The sequence below is a fragment of the Schistocerca americana genome, chromosome 5 (genome assembly GCF_021461395.2).
Source record: "Schistocerca americana isolate TAMUIC-IGC-003095 chromosome 5, iqSchAmer2.1, whole genome shotgun sequence".
In the NCBI taxonomy this organism is placed as follows: Eukaryota; Metazoa; Arthropoda; class Insecta; order Orthoptera; family Acrididae; genus Schistocerca; species Schistocerca americana.
The window spans coordinates 527,326,884-527,345,213 of record NC_060123.1 but is presented as its reverse complement, the minus strand read 5'-3'; the positions used below and the strand labels follow the sequence as shown (position 1 = coordinate 527,345,213).

At 42.3% G+C, this 18,330-nt stretch overlaps 1 non-coding gene across 1 annotated transcript; it reads left to right on the top strand.

Moving 5' to 3' along the window:
* Nucleotides 1-2,296: 2,296 nt before the first annotated feature.
* Trnas-gga lies at nt 2,297-2,380 on the top strand. Its single transcript is given in 2 exon segments — nt 2,297-2,336; nt 2,346-2,380. It is a non-coding gene; the product is annotated as a tRNA-Ser (tRNA).
* The last annotated feature ends 15,950 nt before the right edge of the window (nt 2,381-18,330 follow it).

Here is an 18,330-nt window from a genome sequence, read left to right as displayed (position 1 = left end):
TGCGAAGTACAGGTGCAGTTATCATTATTTTCTGATAGTTAATCGTTAAGAATGTATTGGCTTTATTTTCTCATAAGAAGCGAAGCAGAATTGCAAAATGAACTCTGCATTCCTATTTGAATCAGTTTAATTACTTTTGCGTGTGGTAGTCAGTTACTTACATAATTCATGGGTTATTTGGTCGGTTCATTTATCGAAACGATGCTACTTTGATGTACTTATTACAAGTATATTTCTCTCAAAAAACCTTTTTATCTAGCCGATGAAATGTACGTCGCCTTCAAACACCCGCAAGGGCTGTCGGTAGCACCAAATTAATTGTGGTCATATTTTTAACCGAGGAAAGTGTGCAAAGTGCATTCAAAGCTAAAATCACTATCACCTTGATTTGGCCTTTTTATACCTTAGGAGGTGATGAAATTTCCTCATTAGCTGGTAATCTATTCTTAACTGTGCTTGGTGGATCCAGGAAAATTAGAATTTAATTTCCCGTCGACTTGGAGACCATTTCATCTTCTGGAATCCACAGCCGGTATACTCGTATAGCCCTAACTTCCAGGTACTTTGTAATCTTTAACGAGATGCACAAATACGAAATTTGTGATCTACAGTAGAACCAGTAGTCATTCGAAAAACTGTCTCCATTCCTAGCGACCTCTAACGAAATAATTAATGTTTCAAGCCCCCGCTTAATCACTCACTCCCTACAAAACCCACCCCACGCTCTACCTACTCAGTTTTTAAAATATTTAGCGAATATTTATTGTAAAAATCTCAGTTGCAGTGAATCATACTTGATAACTTGTTTCGATCACATTTAATGATCATCTTGAGATCTGATTAACCACCGGTTACGAAAAGTCAGATTTGGAGATGATCACTAAATTTGATGCAAGCAAATTAATCCACGTGTGACTACTTGCAGCTGATACTATTAGAACGAATATTTTAAAACAGTATACAGCTGCAACGTCTTTCGCAACAATATATAATCCATTATCGTAAGATAATTATCAAATAACTCGAAAGTGAATGGTATTCTCTGCGTTTTAGTGGTACAATACTGCTGATTGTGCTGGACATTTCACTGCTGCTTTACGTTCACCGAACACAATGGAGAGATTCAATGAAATTTAGCAGCATCATACCCCCTTTGGAGCGTTTACAATGCCGTAACACGACTGCGTACACAGCATTGTCCGACGCCTCGATTTCATGTCATTCGTCGCACAGAGGATAGCACAAACATTCCTTTGTCAAGGATTCCATTTTCACGCAAACATCGATACCACTGACTGAAATGGGCAACAGGTATCGGCAACAGGTCTTCGTTCTGCGAATTTCCTTTTTATTATTTGAAATACAGCTGCTACCAAAAATTCGTTAAGCGATAACGCTTTTTTGCACTATTCTGGACGAAAGGATGGAAGGTAAGGGCTTAATGTACTGTCGATGACGAAGTCATGAGAGATGGAACACACAGCACACAGTGTCCTGTCTAAGGAAACATCTCAGTATTTCTCTTACGTGATTTACCATGTTTTAATTCCGCTCCTTCTGATGCGAGTGAAACATTATCATTGCACCACCTCAATCGGACTGTAATGGGCGAATGGAATTTTATATCACGAGCTGCCAAAAGTTGGTGTCCAATACGGGATCCCGCTGTTTAATGTAACTATCGCAAGATCCAATTTGCACAGGCCTACCAAACGTATCGAATGGTCAACGTGGCTGATTGATACACGGACGACCCCGGTTCAGTTCCGGGTGGTGCAAAAAAATTTTCCTTGGTAGAAGGATTGGAACAGTTCAGTGCTCTGTGCAACTGTCTGTGCAGAACCAGATATCATGACGACAGCTCGAAAGACCGGCTCACCACGCACTACCCATGAAATTATATGAATGTATAAAGTGTCTAACGGGTTAAATATTGTGCTTGAAAATAGCTACACAGTTGAAATGCCGCAGTACACGAAATAAAAATAAACTGGAAGTAGAAAAATATCCAATAAAGGAACCTAATTTCCTTCAAAAACATCACTAGTTATTTCAGTGAATTTGTACCCCCACATCTACATGACTACTCTGCAGTCCCTGGGAAATGGTTCATCGACCCCCTTTCACATTATCTCTGCTCAGTTTTGCGAGGAGCTCGGGAGCTTTGACTTCTCTTATTTTATTAAAACGATACTTTTTCCCTGTGTAGGTGGGAGTCAATAAAATATTCGAAGCAGAACACTGGAAATCAAAATTTCGTGAAAAGATCTCGCCGCAATGAAAACCGCCTTTGCCGGCCTGGGTGGCCGAGTGGTTGTAGGCGCTACAGTCTGGAACCGCGCGACCACTACGGTCGCAGGTTCGAATCCTGCCTCGGGCATGGATGTGTGTGATGTCCTTAGATCAGTTAGGTTTAAGTTGTTCTGAGTTCCGGGGGACTGATGACCTCAGCAGTTAAGTCCGACAGTACTCAGAGCCATTTGAACCATTTTTGAAAAACGCCTTTGTTTTCCTGATTGTCACCCCAACACTCATATTGTATTCGTAATAGTCACTTTCCTGCCTCTTGATAATGCAAAACTAGCTATCATTCCTTGATCTTCTTCGATGTCTTCCTTCAGTCCAACCTGGTAAGTATCCCATTTGTCTAGCAATGTTCTGTTGGAGGACGGACGAGCGTAGTGTAGGTAATCTCTTTAGTAGATCTGTTGCATCTCTTTAATGTTCTACCAATAAAACGCAGTCTTTCGTTTGCCTTTGCCATAACGTTATCTATCTCATCATTCCAGACTTAGCTGATCGTAATTGTAATGCGTACAAGTTTAGCTGACAGCTTTCAGATTTGTCTGATTTATCGTGTAACCGAAATTTAACGGATTTATTTTAGTTCTCATGTTAATGGCTTTACACTTTTCTTTATATATGGCCAACTGCCAAGTTTACCACACAGGCAGCTTGTGGACATCATATTCATTTGGTTTTCCGGTGACGTTACTAGACAAAAAATGACAGCATCATTCGAAAACAATGTATGAGGGCTTCTGAGATTATCTCCTAAGTCGTTTATATAGTTTTTATGAACAACAGAGGGCCTATAACACTTGTTAGAGAACGCCATATATTTCCGTAAAGTACTACGAAGTGAGATCTCCGCGACATGGGACGACTAATTCAGTCGCACAACTGAGACGATGCTCCATAGGCAGTCAATGGTGGTTCTAAGCCGCTTGTTAGGATCCGTATCAAAGGCCTTTAGGAAATTTAGAAATATGGCATCAATTTGAGACCCCCTTACATAGCACTCATCACTTCCTGAGAATAAAGAGCTAAACTTGTTTCACAAGAACGATATTTTCTGAATCAATTTTGTTCCTTTCTCCGTGCAGCTCTAATTTCAGAAGCTATCGGATGTGAAGACTGAGGAGTTGCTAAAATGCAATAGATTTTGCCAGGATGAGACATTTCTCTATGCTCGCTGATTTCATTGTGATGAGTTACCATCAAGAGAGGTCACGATGAGGTTTAGCATCACAGTAGAGAAGCTATACCGCTTCTTCACCCGTCAGCAGTTTGAATCAGCGCGTTTATGGAGTGTGGCGTGGTTCGGCTACAGCCATTCTCATATGGCAACTTCCCGTGTTGTGATGTGCACACCCCAGGCTGAAGAAGTGCGCTCGGATAACGGAGAGTCTCTCTTTGTTGCCTGGTGTGTTTAGGTGTGCAACTCTTGCAGGACAGCGACAGTTGGTTGCAGTGATTGCCAGAGGTGCCTTCGTTGTTACAGTAGTTGTTTACAATTTGGTTGTCAAATGGTTCAAATGGCTCTGAGCACTATGGGACTTAACATCTATGGTCATCAGTCTCCTAGAACTTAGATCTACGTAAACCTAACTAACGTAAGGACATCACACAACACCCAGTCATCACGAGGCAGAGAAAATCCCTGACCCCGCCGGGAATCGAACCCGGGAACCCGGGCGTGGGAAATTTGGTTGTCACATAGGCTGTTGTGAAAAAGATGGACAATGGATTCTTCCAAGGATTTCATTGATGAACAGAGCGAGCAGTGACATGGAGTCGTGGGTGTTAATTTACACTGGTTGTCAATCACCGTGACGCTGTTACAATGTAGCTTGCAATTATTCTTATCACATCGATGAATTGAGATCTGAGTCGAAGCTTTGGTTGTGTGTTTCATATCACTCACCTTCAGGCATCATGTGTGTCCGACTTAAGTTGAGGATGTTGTGCTGAGGAGGCTTCTGCATTGCACAGTTCATTTAACTGTTAATGAGTTACTTGGAGTGTGAGGGAGTGCCAGTATCTTCGTGGTATAGGTCGTACGGCCTTTTGGGGAACAATGAGTGCAGTAAGCTGTTGTGTTCGCGTTTCAAGAATGCAGTTTGGACTGCTTGTTAAGATATCTGTGAGCCGAACGCCGCTCTGGCCCTTATTGTGGAGACGCTAACATGTGGGTGTGCCCGAACGATTGGTTCGTGTCCTCAGTGCTGCGTAATGCGAATGGTGTCAGTAGCCGCGCTTGCGGTTGTTGACTTGGTTACATGTAATAAAGTGCCAGCTTCGTCGTTCCGTAGTGTACGCTAAAGTATTTTGGCCACATTCAGACACATTGAGTGAGTTCTGTTGTTCTATGTCGGACTTAACTACTAGCGTAAGATCTGTATGGTGAACAACCCTAGTCCCTGCTTACTAATTAAGAGATTATATACTGCTCCTTAAGTTATTTTAGAAAGGCTAACCTGTGACTGCGAAGTACAAAGTTATTCGTAAGGTACAATAGCCCCGTATAAGCAGTACAATGAGTTGTGGCTAAGTATACTAGCTACCCAAATTGTTAAATGTAATAGCTAGACCCAGCTTGTCGTTTGAAACGACGGTGTAATTGTTTCTCCGTGTATCTGTGTAGGCAAGTTTTCGTTACGTCGTTGTGGTGTCGTGTTTGTGTCTTTGTAGACACGGCTGTTCATCAACATGTACAGAGATATCGTTTAAGTGTATTAATGAGGACTGATTTTCAAATTTCAAGGATTAAGAAATTTAAAGTAATTGAAGGTCTTATTATGATATATTTTCCTGCCATAGAGTTTCTTTCTCAAATATTGAAACATTTTAAGATTTGCAGTCCATTTTATGGTAATAAAGTTTTCAGAGCTGTAAAATTCAGACCTAAATGTCGCAATCAGTTTATAATTTTGAAGCTGCCAAATTTTATTAACGAGTTATTTAAAGCTGCGCAAAGAATTTTTTCCAAATAATCTAGTTGGTAAGTGAGGTTTTGTACCAGATGACTTTAAGCTGCCTCCTTCCTTCTATGTCAGATGCCAGAAAGTAGAACGTTGTTGGCACTTCCAGTTAAGGGACAGCGATTTAAACGGATCTCTGTTTCAAATTACGCTTTTGGTTCTTGTCGAAAGGGTCTAGTACAGTGGGCTTCGTATGGTGCAGTTAGCCCCTGGCTGCTAAGAAAATGAGTTCTAGAAGCTCTTCGTCGGTTCTACCGCTTTCACCAAAATGGATTAAAGGAAGCTCAGCTCTACAGTGTCACTCAATTAAAGCCAGCCCTCCACTCCTTAAGTATGTGTCTCCACAAAGCGACGTGCGAATATCGTTCCCATACATTTGACGATTCATTCATTACACCTTGGGATATATAAATTAGCTTTATAATAAAGAAAGTTCAGCTATGCAGTGTCACTCAAATAAACCCAGCAGCTCCCCCCACTCCTTAACCATATATCACCACAACGCAATGTGCAGATACCGTTCCCATACGTTTGACTATTCATTCATTATACCATTGGATAGAGATATTAGCCTTATAATGTACGTTAGTACTACTATTCTGTTCGAGAGCACTAATTGTTAGCTATAATGTTTGAGTGCTCCCAGTGAAAGTGCCCAATAACTGGAGTAGCTACTGCAAGGAAATAGTAGTTCATGCAAGATTCCTTCTTTATTGGCTCGTAATTGATAGTTGAAACCGAACATTACAGATAACTTCACTGAAGCTGTACTCATTACTCACACACAAAGAGGACAATGAACGTAGTTCACAGAGCTTAAGAAATGTATGACAATTGTACAATGATACCACAGTTGAATATTTTGTAATTTTCTGGACTACTTTAAATAATTAACTCGCCAAATATCAAAAAGTCACACAGCAGAGCTGTTTTCGAAAGTGAAAATGTAGGAATTAAAACAAATTGAACAGACAGTAATTTTACAAAAATTTGACATTCACGGTTAGATTGTTAGTCAAATTCATTTGAAACGTTATCTGACAACAGCTGACACAATTTTGCACTTAGAGGTTTTAAGTTACCGGAAACAATTTCATCACGTACTTTCCGTCATAAAGGTCTGACGATCTTCAAACTGAAGGCTGAGAAAGCACCAGATCATTAACTGACGAAAGAAATTGATGTCCAGTAGTTATTCACGTTATATAATGTACAAAGAACTCTCCTGATTGTTTTGTTCTGATCAAGAACCACTCTATAAAGGCACAGCAACTCTTCTGACACTGCAAATAACTGCTAGACGCGATGTTCTTTCATTAGTCGAAGAAAGAAAGTTATAACACCTCATGTTATATTCTCACTTCAGCTGACTCACTATACATAATTTGAGGCAGATTTTCTTTAGTTGTTAATAACATTTGGCACAACGGATCCACTGTCTGCAGGAACAAATTGTTTCCGGTTTAAGAATAATTCTTCTGTTGGATTGAACTGATGTGGTTCTCAGAGGTTATCGATGATGTGATTACTTTGTACACAACTTGACTGAAAAGTAGGACAAGGCACAGAAATTCAGGCGCCAGATTAGCGATTTCCATACATGTGATTGTCGTTTCCAAGCTCAGCACATGTAAATTCAGGCTGCACTTCTGTTGCGCTTAACTATCCGAACACCTATTAGTGTGGATTCATATGCGATGTGTCCATTCTTCGACTTCTTGCTGTCTTCAACTCTGATGGTGGGTTTTCAATGAAGTATCTGAATGGCTGCAGAGAACTGGCTCCTTAAGACGCGGAACAGGAGAAGGTAGCGATGTTGGACGTTGTGGTCTGAAGCCAAGTCGACCTTCTAACTCATCCCATACGTGTTCAATTCGGTTCAGGTCGAAACTCTGGACAGACGAGCCTATTATAGGAATATTTTTGTCCTCGAACCATCGTCTCACAGTTGCTGCTTTATGACAAGCTGCATTGTCATTCCGACACACTCACTGTCTGCAAAACGGACCACAATTTTACCACGATAACGGTTCCATACTGTAATGCCATCTGCTCCATATTTTACTGTTGGCACTCCAGCCATACATTGTCCAGTGGCGTCACCCTCTACAGCACCTCAAGGATCGCTTTGCACTGACTACGAAAACATGTGGCTTATGTGAAGGTGCTCGAAAAATATACCCCCTTCTCTTTAACTCCCCACATACAGCGATTATAGTTGGACTGCTGGTCGCACTTTGGAACTCGCGTGTCATTCTTTCCGTAGATTTCAAGCAATTTTTTGCAACCATAGTCCGCAATGTACGACGATCCTCGTGCCTCACCACATGATGTATGCCTGGTCTTGGTGTCGGTGTGGTCACAATCACATCGGTAACAGCCGACTTAGTAGCTGTAGGACGGTAGTGGTGTCCCTGACAGATTTGTTACTCAGCTGACATCCAACGAACTGTCAACGTTTGAAATCACTGAGCTCTCTTGATCGACCCAGTCAATTCCGCATTACTTGGGGATGTCCCGATACTTTTGATTAGATGATGTATTTGTTTGTGTTTGTGGCTAAGAGACCCTTCCATTTGCACTGCACGTCACAGATGACTCATCGACAGAGAGTATTAGCTATAGATACGCGAATCATTAGTATAATCTGAAAGTATCAATCGCCAAGAATTATTGAAAAGATCCGTGGAGTTAAAATGGCAACGAAAGTACATTAACCCAAGCAATACCAAGGCATTGCGCATTACCATGAGCAGTGATGGGAGGAGGGGGGCTACTTTGTCTCTAGTCGAAATATAATGAAAAGGAACAAACTTCGTTTACTGTTATTGACTTATATTAACAACATAGTTCTTAAAGAGGTACTAATGTGCAACTATGGTCCAGAATCTGAAAATACCTTGTAGCACACAACAACATCAGCACAGTTTCAATTGCGAATACTACCGACTTCCTGACCACCAAGAAATAAATTCAGAAAACGAAAATTTCGTTTATTTAGTTGAATTTTACTCTGAACTTACTTTTTAAGTGATACTGATGTGCCAGTAAGACAGTGAACCTGCAAATATTCAATACGATTATTCACTGGGACAAGTTACATCTACTACTGAAACTAGAATTTAAAACAATGTTTTTTGCAAACTCCTAGAATATTTGATTAAAATATGTTTTTTTTTTTAATTTTGAAACTTAAAGTAACAGATTAGGTTACAATATTAACAACACGAGGCCGTAAAGTACCCCCCACCACTTTTTATTGCGAGGGCTAATGAACATCTCCCCATTTGAGATAATTTAGTGTATGTTAATTTATGATGATTAAACAAAGCTTACCACAGTCTTAGTACGGCGTGAAGGACAGTACGATATTTAACGTCTCGTTTTCCAGCTTTAATTTATGCGAATTGTATCGTAAAATTGCTTCCAAGTTCACTGCTTTAATTGTATCTGATATTGCATGTACTTTTAAACAGTTTTTTAAGAAACTGAAATTTGGTTACTGTATTTTCATTATGATGTAAATATGTAATTAGTTTAATGATAATTTCAATTAGTTTTCTTTGCATTAAAGGCATTTTTAATTTATTAATGAATTACAGTACAAAAATTCAGCGCTTTGTTTCACGTCACTAATTACTGGCGTTGCGGTGTAAATATGACATTTATTTTGTTTTACAGGACATTATTAAATATAATTACCGAAATATAATTGTCAGAAGCCGTGTCATGGACTATAGTCGTGTTACATTCGTCTGCATACGCACATATCCGTGTTCCGAACAAGAACTTCCGTGCCCGTAATATCAGGTGCGAGGCAGCCACGCCGTGAGCGTTCCAGCGAGCTACTATGGAAGGTCGCCAGAGTGCCATTGAGGCAGCTAATGACGTTTCATTAGCCGTGGGTGGGGTGGGGCGGATGGCGGGGAGTATGGGGGCGGCGGTGTGTGTGTTGGGAGAGTGAGGGTTGGGGATGTAAGGACGCTAAGCGCCGTCTTAACGAGCCGCCGCGCCGGCAACGGCAGGGCATCCGCGCCTTCCTACTCAGTCGCGACGTCCTCAAGCCAGCATGCCCGGTGGGCTGATTCTTCTTGCACGGTGACAAAAGACTCAAACCTCAGAGAGAGATTACCTCCACGTCACAATACACGTCTGCACCCTTAGCTTTGTGCCTTATACACGGTGAATCAGCTGCCCCTACCTATGGGTTTTAAGCAACTCACAACAGCTCCAAATTCCACGTGCGAGATTTTCATATTCTCTCGCTCGCTATACACAAACTATTAGTGCAAGAGAAAAAAATAAATAAAACCTTTTCTGCGGGAATTTAAGACAGTTAAATTTTCTACTGGTACACGTTTCTGCTAGAGGCCATACTTTTTGAGTTATTCAAGAAAATTGTGTTTGGACTTAACTTTTGTAAGTTTATTGAATAATTGGAAAACTGTGGCCTCCAGCGGAAATGTGTCCCAGTACAAAACTTAACCAGACTAAATTACTCACAAAAAGTATGTCTGTGCAACCCGCAGTCGGCGCAAAGCGAGTGAGGGTATATGAAAAATCTTGTAATGGCATCTAATTGCTTTTCGGATTGCATAAAACCCATAGGTAGCGGTAGCTGAATCACCCTGCGTATGCAGTGAATAACGTTTTTAGAGAAAGAGGATGATACTTGGTAGAGTTTTACATACGAGGGTGTATGCGAATATACAGTACTGGCCATTAAAATTGATACACCACGAAGATGACATGCGACAGACGCGAAATTTAACCGACAGGAAGAAGATGCTGTGATATGCAAATGATTAGCTTTTCAGAGCATTCACAGAAGGTTGGCGCCGGTGGTGACACCTACAACGTGCTGACATGAGGAAGGTTTCCAACCGATTGCTCACGCACAAACAGCAGTTGACCGGCGTTGCCTGTTGAAACGTTGTTGTGATGCCTCGTGTAACGAGGAGAAATGCGTACCATCACGTTTTCGACTTTGATAAAGGTTGGATTGTAGCCTATCGCAATTGCGGTTTATTGAATAGCGACATTGCTGCTCGCATTGGTCGAGATGCAATGACTGTTAGCAGAATATGGAATCGGTGGGTTCAGGAGGATTCGTATCACTAGCAGTCGAGATGACAGGCATCTTATCCACATGGCTGTAACGGATCGTGCAGCCACGTCTCGATCCCTGAGTCAACAGATGGGGACGTTTGCAAGACAACAACCATCTGCACGAACAGTCCGACGACGTTTGCAGCACCATAGACTATCAGCTCGCAGACCATGGCTGTGGTTACCCTTGACGCTGCATCACAGACAGGAGCGCCTGGAATGGTGTACTCGAAAACGAACCTGGGTGCACGAATGGCAAAACGTAATTTTTTTCGGATGAATCAAGGCTCTCTTTACAGCATCATGTTGGTCGCATCCGTGTTTGACGACATCGCGGTGAACGCGCATCGGAAGCGTGTATTCGTCATTGCCATACTGGCGTAACACCCGGCGTGATGGTATGAGGGGCCATTGGTTACACATCTCGGCCACCTCTTGCTCGCATTGACGGCAGTTTGAACAGTGGTCGTTACATTCCAGATGTGGTACGACCCGTGGCTCTACCCATTATTCGATCCCTGCGAAACCCTACGTTTCAGCAGAATAATGCAGGAACGCATGTTGCAGGTCCTGTACGGGGCTTTATTGATACAGAAAATGTTCGACTGCTGCCATGGCCAGCACATTCTCCAGACCTCTCACCAATTGAAAACGTCTGGTCAATGGGCGCCGAGCAACTGGCTCGTCACAATACGCCAGTTACTACTCTTGATGAACTGTGGTACCGTGTTGAAGCTGCATGGGCAGCTGTACCTGTACACGCCATCCAAGCTCTGACTCAATGCCCATGCGTATCAAAGCCGTTATTACGGCCAGAGGTGGTTGTTCTGGGTACTGATTTCACAGGATCTATGCAACCAAATTGCGTGAAAATGTAATCACATATCAGTTCTAGTATAACATATTTGTCCAATGAATACCCGTTTATCATCTGCATTTGTTCTTTGTGTAGCAATTTTAATGGCCAGTGGTGTACATGGGTGGGTGTATGCGAATATAGTCCCTTTCAAGTTGTAAGGAAACCAAAATTAACATGTATTGCTGTTCTTGTGCTAATGTTAATCTGTTGTTGCACCTGATTTTGTTAGAAGCTAAAACAGTTGAGCTGTAGGAAGCCTTGCCACTAAACGTTTATGAAGAACTCTGACCGTAAGAAGATGGTGCTGTTCCTGCTAGGAACTGTGTCGACACATCAGTCTGAGAGAGAGGTACAGGTCAAAGTGTGAAACATGTTTTCGTCGATATTGCCCGCAGACTGATTTGTATATTTTTCTGTTGTGCTAAATGATGGGCATACCGCACAATAGGGCTGAAACGTCAGCCGCTTGAGTTCTGGGTGAGCCAGAAATTATTCATTGCATCACTAAATGTTTTTATCGACGTGTGCCAAACCATGCAACGCAAATCCAGTTGCGATAGTAAATATCTGAGCAGAAGCAGAATTATTATCTCTGTACATAAAGTCCTACATTGTTTGACCACTGGTAAGGAAAAACTGCAAATTGCTACAGAACAACCGACAATTGCCACGGAACACCCAACCAATAACAGTAAAGAGAAATGTAGTAGGCGTGAGGTGTTAACTGCTGCGAAGCCTGGGCACGGACGCACTGTATGCCTCCGACAGCTAATGACTAACGGAGCTAGTCATGGAACTGATTAGTGCGACATCCTGTGTGGTACGGCAACGTGTCTGCAGGGCTTCATTTGAGTTCTTACGATCGTGAACGAGCACTCTGACGACTCGAAGCCGGTGGAGGTGTCACGGCTGTGCCCACAGTAATGACTGTGTTCAAAAGTATCTCGGGGTTAAAAACGGCCGCTGAAGGTGTAAATGCTGAGCGAAAGCACGTCAGTTGCCGGGGAAGGCACATCCCTTAATGAGAGACCGGTTTCGACTTTTATACTGGGAATCTGACCTGCGTCAGACATAGATGTTGTTTTGTTTGTCTTCGTGCCTTACCATGAGGTGAAATCTGTTTAATTTCTCGTTACAAATGTACCATTCCAATTCTTTTACGTATACACTATGTTCGATTTCAGCCATAGTTGCTTGTGATCTTTCCTGTACAACAGTGGCGCTGTTACTTGCTAAATGTCAAGGAGTGTACGTAAAATTATCTACGAAAACTGCTTTCCACAGTCTATGACTATGGTCTCAATAAATCACGACAGACTATTAAATTTTGTTTATCTTTTTACAGCCATCAGTAGGAAAACTTTTAATATTTGATTTCGATGAAATCCAATACATTCTGTTAGGGAGATACTAAGCGATATAAACTGAGGGCCCCAATGTGGTGGTAGAGTCGATTCTGAAGATGTGCCATAACTGCCGCCTGCGTGCTGCGGCTGGATGCTAAGTGTGGCGGCAGTGTAGACAAGACATCTGACCCGTGTCCTGCACCCAGGTATGTAGTAGCGAAACGTCATGAGTGGATCGACTTTGTACGTGGGATGATAATCTGTAGCAAGACTCTTGGGACATAGTGTATGCAGAGATTACCCAACGATTCGGGGTCTGTGGTCGATAGTGCTTAGGCTGCGTGTTCAGTCGCTGAGACAATGTTTTTACGCGTATAAACAGCCACACAGGATGGCTACAAGTATTTGACAGAGGGACAACACATCGCTTCCAGCAGAGCCATAATGGGTGAACTAAGGTCCGCTGCGAGTAGGATCGCCAAAGACTTGAATTTGGGCTAAGTTTCCGAAATACATTATTATGTCCTAGTCTCCATTTCTTTCACTAAATATCCGTATCTTAGGAAGTTGGAGTAACTATTGTTTTGTGTTTATTCTCTTGAATGCACTAAGCAGATTCAGAAGGGTGTAGGCTGCAGTAGGTACTGGGAGATGAAGAAGCTTGCACAGGATAGAGTAGCATGGACAGCTGCATCAAACCAGTTTCAGGACCGAAGACCACAACAGCAACAACATTTATTCTCTAGATCCCATTGGGCAATTTCATTTTTTTTAAAGGTCCGATCCGTTGAAAAGCTAAAAATACAGTGAAAATTCGATGAAGCTTTACCTTACTGTGTTGTGCACCGTCTCTAGCACGTCCGTCGATAGCGTCACGTTACCGTTCCTAATCATGAGTGCACAGTAAGTCACACCACACAGCAGAGACTCTGTTCTCTCTGCTTTCCATCTCGTTGTTGACATGAACTGCTGGACATGAGCAGAGCATTTTCGCACAGACAACAAGCTGCAAACCAGTGTAGAGAATTGGCGGAAAGCACAGACGGCCACCTTCTAAGACGAGGGTATTGGAAAGGTGGCACAGTGCTACGACAGGTATCCAAAACGGAGTTGCGGCTATGTAGAGGAGTACCTGAATGGTGTGGCTAAATGATGCAAATAAGACAATTGTAATTTTCACTGACTTCCCTGCAAAAAATTGCCCTTGTACTATGATATTTTTTACAATTCCTCACTAATAATTTCTTAGTCATCAAATATTCAGTTTTATGTCGTGCGTGTAAAATTAACCGTACAGGGTGTACAAAAACATGTGTCTCAAAATTTGTGGATTTATTTTTGGTGGTAAGGTCTTATGGGACCAAACTGCTGAGGTCATCGGTCCCTAAGCTTACAATATCTCCGGAAGTAATTAACATTTTACAATGCAACAAACGGCACTGATTACGTATTTGTTTATATGTTCAGATGTGCTAAGGAAACTAATGGGGCTCCATTTAAAAAAACTTAGGTTTGTGTTAAAAAACGTACTTCTGTGCATTTTTGTATGGTTTCTATTAAACAATTACACTAGCCCCTCTCCTCACGTTCGGTCTGTGGAATCGGTTCGTCAGTATTTGATGTGGTTTACGAAATATATCCAGCGGTAACGTTGGGTGACTCACCCTGTATATACACTCCTGGAAATTGAAATAAGAACACCGTGAATTCATTGTCCCAGGAAGGGGAAAATTTATTGACACATTCCTGGGGTCAGATACCTCACATGATCACACTGACAGAACCACAGGCACATAGACACAGGCAACAGAGCATGCACAATGTCGGCACTAGTCAAGTGTATATCCACCTTTCACAGCAATGCAGGCTGCTATTCTCCCATGGAGACGATCGTAGAGATGCTGGATGTAGTCCTGTGGAACGGCTTGCCATGCCATTTCCACCTGGCGCCTCAGTTGGACCAGCGTTCGTGCTGGACGTGCAGACCGCGTGAGACGACGCTTCATCCAGTCCCAAACATGCTCAATGGGGGACAGATCCGGAGATCTTGCTGGCCAGGGTAGTTGACTTACACCTTCTAGAGCACGTTGGGTGGCACGGGATACATGCGGACGTGCATTGTCCTGTTGGAACAGCAAGTTCCCTTGCCGGTCTAGGAATGGTAGAACGATGGGTTCGATGACGGTTTGGATGTACCGTGCACTATTCAGTGTCCCCTCGACGATCACCAGTGGTGTACGGCCAGTGTAGGAGATCGCTCCCCACACCATGATGCCGGGTGTTGGCCCTGTGTGCCTCGGTCGAATGCAGTCCTGATTGTGGCGCTCACCTGCACGGCGCCAAACACGCATACGACCATCATTGGCACCAAGGCAGAAGCGACTCTCATCGCTGAAGACGACACGTCTCCATTCGTCCCTCCATTCACGCCTGTCGCGACACCACTGGAGGCGCGCTGCACGATATTGGGGCGTGAGCGGAAGACGGCCTAACGGTGTGCGGGACCGTAGCCCAGCTTCATGGAGACGGTTACGTATGGTCCTCGCCGATACCCCAGGAGTACAGTGTCCCTAATTTGCTGGGAAGCGGCGGTGCGGTCCCCTACGGCACTGCGTAGGATCCTACGGTCTTGGCGTGCATCCATCCGTCGCTGCAGTCCGGTCCCAGGTCGACGGGCACGTGCACCTTCCGCCGACCACTGGCGACAACATCGATGTACTGTGGAGACCTCACGCCCCACGTGTTGAGCAATTCGGCGGTACGTCCACCCGGCCTCCCGCATGCCCACTATACGCCCTCGCTCAAAGTCCGTCAACTGCACATACGGTTCACGTCCACGCTGTCGCGGCATGCTACCAGTGTTAAAGACTGCGATGGAGCTCCGTATGCCACGGCAAACTGGCTGACACTAACGGCGGCGGTGCACAAATGCTGCGCAGCTAGCGCCATTCGACGGCCAACACCGCGGTTCCTGGTGTGTCCGCTGTGCCGTGCGTGTGATCATTGCTTGTAAAGACCTCTCGCAGTGTCCGGAGCAAGTATGGTGGGTCTGACACACCGGTGTCAATGTGTTCTTTTTTCCATTTCCAGGAGTGTATATATATACATGTGTGTGTGTGTGTGTGTGTGTGTGTGTGTGTGTGTGTGTGTGTACAGTATATAAATAATTTTATGAGTAAAAAATCTAATAAAAATGTTTTCTATTAAATCCACAACGGTTGATATAATGATAAAGAACTGCTTGTGAAGGTTGATAAAATAAATCTATCCATTTGTTCGTTAAAGCTAAGAATGTTGCTAAAATTTTAGTATTTAAGGATGGAAGTGAAGCAATATCATATTAAGTGAGAGAGAAATAAAGAAAAACTTGTAAAAATATACAAAGTAGCGACTTGCTGTCCCCTTCAAACTGGCAGCCACATACTACATTTATTAATGAACTAGGTTTGAATTAATCAATTATAAAGTCAAAAGTGTGATTACCTAAACAATTTCAAGATTGCCTTTTTCAAGAAGTTTTACCCTCCATTAGAAAACATGGCCAATATAATCTATAAGATGCAACTAAAATTTAGAAGAAAAAATTGAACGTTAATGATTTGGTATGGAAGCAACTATGTTTCCAGAATGAGATTTTCACTCTGCAGCGGAGTGTGCGCTGATATGAAACTTCCTGGCAGATTAAAACTGTGTGCCCGACCGAGACTCGAACTCGGGACCTTCGCCTTTCGCGGGCAAGTGCTCTACCATCTGAGCTACCGAAGCACGACTCACGCCCGGTACTCACAGCTTTACTTCTGCCAGTACCTCGTCTCCTACCTTCCAAACTTTATAGAAGCTTTCCTGCGAACCTTGCAGAACTAGCACTCCTGAAAGAAAGGATATTGCGGAGACATGGCTTAGCCACAGCCTTGGGGATGTTTCCAGAATGAGATTTTCACTCTGCAGCGGAGTGTGCGCTGATATGAAACTTCCTGGCAGATTAAAACTGTGTGCCCGACCGTGACTCGAACCCGCAGGAGAGCTTCTGTAAAGTTTGGAAGGTAGGAGACGAGGTACTGGCAGAAGTAAAGCTGTGAGTACCGGGCGTGAGTCGTGCTTCGGTAGCTCAGATGGTAGAGCACTTGCCCGCGAAAGGCAAAGGTCCCGAGTTCGAGTCTCGGTCGGGCACACAGTTTTAATCTGCCAGGAAGTTTCATATCAGCGCACACTCTGCTGCAGAGTGAAAATCTCATTCTGGAAACATCCCCCAGGCTGTGGCTAAGCCATGTCTCCGCAATATCCTTTCTTTCAGGAGTGCTAGTTCTGCAAGGTTCGCAGGAGAGCTTCTGTAAAGTTTGGAAGGTAGGAGACGAGGTACTGGCAGAAGTAAAGCTGTGAGTACCGGGCGTGAGTCGTGCTTCGGTAGCTCAGATGGTAGAGCACTTGCCCGCGAAAGGCAAAGGTCCCGAGTGCGAGTCTCGGTCGGGCACACAGTTTTAATCTGCCAGGAAGTTTCAACTATATGTTGTTGTATCAACTGAAAATGCTGCATTGAGAAGTATGCTTGTCATTCTGCAGTTATTTGGTAATGAGTTTGAGAGTGACCTGTATGGGATTAGATGTCAAAGAAAAACGCTACAAACTTGATTATATGTACTTGAATACAGCCATCCTAATCTTGAAGAATTAATAAGAAGAGAATCTAGTCCAAACTTTATTACAATAAATGAAAGAGGAACAGAATCAAAATATTATTTTTTACTGAAATTACTTTCCATTACAATAATGGCTAAACTGACCAATAACTTTTACAAGATGTAAGAAATCTTTTATATGATGAAACTTTACTTAACTAACCCAGCTATTATGTGAATTATCAAATCCAAATCATTTAGTACACTCTTGATCACATTTACTGATTAAAACTTTCTCAACTACAAATACATCTGGATAATATAACTACTGTAGTTCATACTCATAAGAATTACCCTTTATTTTTTTCTCCAGTACAATGCCTTTGATTTATATATGACTAGATTTGTATGAATAACATCTTCAGTTTAAGAAATTTTGTATTGACCAATTAGCAGTATAAACTTTTTGAAAAAGTCCTTTAAATTTACTATTTCTATTACCAACATCATGTTTACGTTTATCATTAGATACAAACGCTGTTGGGTTATTATTTTGTACATTTGTATTTATCAAACAATTTTTCAACTTGAAGTACTAATTTTTCCCTACCTTTTCAGTAAGCACTCTATTAAAACATCCTACAATTGATACTTTTGATATACTGAATGTTGAATAATAATTAATATTATATTTCTCATAAAGCCCTTGAAAATCTTTATTATGGAATTCTCTACCACTACCAGCATGTAAAGTTTTTGATATCGCTAAGTATTTTGTCAAAAGCACCAAATGCACTTGAACAGACCAAGCAAGTGTTGAAAATACATCGATTACAGTTAACAAGTATTTATATCCTTTATTTATTTTTGAAATACCTTTCAGTTTACCAGAATCTATTTCTACTAGATCAGCTTTCATTAAATCATCTCTCCCTAGAGAGATTACAGTTCTTCTTATAAACTTCTTTCTCATTAGTTGATGCAATTCATTAACAATTTCTACAGAATTTTCAGGTAGCAGCTAATGAGGTAGTCCTCTGTTTCCCACCACCTACAATATTTTATTACAGATATAATTTTTTTAGTTTTATATACTGCACAAATTCCTTAGATTCCGTGTATTCCATTTCTCTTGT